At 37.0% G+C, this 2,732-nt stretch overlaps 1 long non-coding RNA gene across 1 annotated transcript; it reads right to left on the bottom strand.

The window, feature by feature from the left end:
* Positions 1 to 222: 222 nt before the first annotated feature.
* LOC136236363 (uncharacterized) lies at positions 223 to 1,116 on the bottom strand. Its single transcript, XR_010692105.1, has 6 exons — positions 1,015 to 1,116; positions 859 to 956; positions 738 to 805; positions 521 to 685; positions 408 to 462; positions 223 to 358 (listed from the first exon to the last, which is right to left on the bottom strand). It is a non-coding gene; the product is annotated as an uncharacterized lncRNA (long non-coding RNA).
* Between the last annotated feature and the right edge of the window lie 1,616 nt (positions 1,117 to 2,732).

Here is a 2,732-nt window from a genome sequence, read left to right on the forward strand (position 1 = left end):
GGAAATTTTCCTGTAATTCATCCCGTATTAACGAAGATACGTGGCAACTACGGAAAACGTCTGTAACCCCACGACGAGATTAGTAGTAATTCGTCGTGGGACCACTTTTCAGGACGTCCAGACGTAGTTACCCATCATAATACATCGTATATACCTAGTTACGCCCCATCATGGAAGTGCTGTCACGTAACCTGCGCACGTGATCCCGAAGGATACTTGAGGTACGAAAATCGGATATTCATTTAAATATAAAAAATATATGAAAAGTAATGAAATTCTGGTCTTCATATTCACTTCCGTCAGTTCTTTCATACAGCATTCACCGTCCTTGGGATTGCCTTCCCAATTTCTTTCAATTCTAGTGTACATCGATTGAAAATATTAAAATGCAACAACTCTCAACATACCTCTTTTGCATTCATCACTTTCTGTGCTGGCGTAAATCCTTTCATCTCAAAAATTCTAACCAGGATACATTACTATAATATTATAGTCTGATAATCAAGAATTTTGTACGTACCGTCACATTCTCTGCTCTAGTGCCATCATCTAATTTTGCTACTACCAGCAACTTTAGTGCCACACTCTACACACCATGAAAATTGATGCAGATCTCTCTTATACTTGTACTATAGTCTGCTTTTCCTTCTAAAATAGTCAGCATTCTTCCAAAAAATATTTCACTCTAAACACAAAGTTTTACTTATAAAATAATCATTCAAAAGTGCTGTACATACCATCTCACTGATAGTAAATCTTCCTCTTCTACTCAAGTCCGTTCTCTCTTGCATAGTAAGCATTTCTTCTGAGAAAGATTTCAATCTATAAACACACAAGTTTTACTTATAAAATAATCACCAAAAGTGCTGTACATCAGGTCTTGCTCTTCTACTAGTACTCTAGTCTACTTTTCTTTCTTGCGTATAGTCAGTATTTCTTCTGAGAAAATTTTCATTCTAAATACAAAGATTTATAGATACAATAATCATCAGTATTCAAGAACTCTGTACATACCATCACAGTGCTGGTAGGTCTTCCTATTCTGCTTGTACTATAGTCCGCATTTCTTTCTTCAAAAGTAGTCAGCATTTCTTCTGAGAAATAGTTTACTCTAAATAAAAAGATTTAAAATCTTTAGTATTCATGAATTCTGTACATACCATCACAGTATTGGCTGATCTTCCTATTCTACTTGTACTATAGTCCGCTTATCTTTCTTCAAAAGTAGTCAGCATTTCTTCTGAGAAATAGTTCACTCTAAATACAAAGATTTATAGAAACAATAATTCTGTACATACCATCACAGTGCTGGCTGATCTTCCTATTCTACTTGTACTGTAGTCCACTTATCTCCCTTCAAAAGCAGTCAGCGTTTCTTCTGAGAAATAAAATAGTTCACTCTAAACAGTGTTTCATACCTAAAATAATCATTCAAGAATGCTATACATACCGTCCCACCACTGTCAGTTCTTTCTATTCTACTAGTACACCAGTCCGCTTTAATTTCTTTCAATATAGTCAGTATTGCTTTCACTAAAGTTTCACACAATAATAATCATTCAAAAATGCTGTACATACCGTCCCACTGATATCAGGTCTTCCACTTCTACTACAACTCTCGTTCACTTTTCTTTCTTTCAATATAGACAGCATTTCTTACAAGAAATATGTCACTCTAAATGCAACGTTTTACATATAAATAACCATTTAAAGTGCTGTACATACCATACTGTTGACAGGTCTTCCTATTCCACTACTGCTGCTTTTTTTCTTTTGGAATATCTTCCAAGAAATATTTTCAAGCATGTACCATCTCACTGCTGGCTAATCTTTCTCTGCCAGTATCGTACTTGGCTATTCTTCCTGTCCAATGTTGCCATCCAGCATTTCTCAAAACAATGTTACACTCTAAATGCTTAGAACAATCATCTAAGAATGTACTACATATTGTCTGACTGGTGGCAAGTCCTTTTTTCCACTAGTACTATCATTGGGTTCCCTTTCCATCAGCATTTCCAACAACTGTTAATTCTAGATACAGAGCATCTCTTAAACACTATTCGTTTTCACGTAAGAAACTTTTGAAGAATGGTGGGGCGGTATTTCAGTAAGTTTCTAATTAATGAGTGCCGGCAATCTGGAGAAGAGTTACAGCAGTAAGAGACTAAAAGTATGTTCTTTCCCTTCCACTACTGCGTTAACATATATCCTTCCACTGCTGTTACCGTCAGGATTTCTCTTCACGAATCATTCCGTTCTGGACTCTTAAACACTCGACAATGGCAGACGACTTACTAGTAGCAGATCTGGCACTCAACATCTGTTGCGAGTATCTGCCCATCCATAAAGCTTTACAGATCAGCATACTTTACTTCTTGAAGACCACCTTGTGTCTCCCCTCCCGTCTCGCCGCATGTCCTCCTCGTGGCTGCACGATCATGTGCGTAACACATTATGAAAATTTCTATTTAGTGCCACTGGAATGAAGGATAAAAAGTACGATGCGGTACGGTGCTGTTGGGTGTATTAAACCATCTTTTCAAGGCGGAATACAACAGTCGACAATCAGGTTTGTGTTTTAGTGAACACATGTCAGTGTTGTGGAAATCGTCGAAGTTTCGTTTGAATAGATGAACTAGAGGTGTAATTCGGGTTGTATTTACCCACTGGAAACCTGTATCATGTAGATTTTTCATTTGTTTTGTAATTCCACGTACTGACGTTGTAGGTGT

The sequence above is a fragment of the Dysidea avara genome, chromosome 1, assembly GCF_963678975.1.
Source record: "Dysidea avara chromosome 1, odDysAvar1.4, whole genome shotgun sequence".
In the NCBI taxonomy this organism is placed as follows: Eukaryota; Metazoa; Porifera; class Demospongiae; order Dictyoceratida; family Dysideidae; genus Dysidea; species Dysidea avara.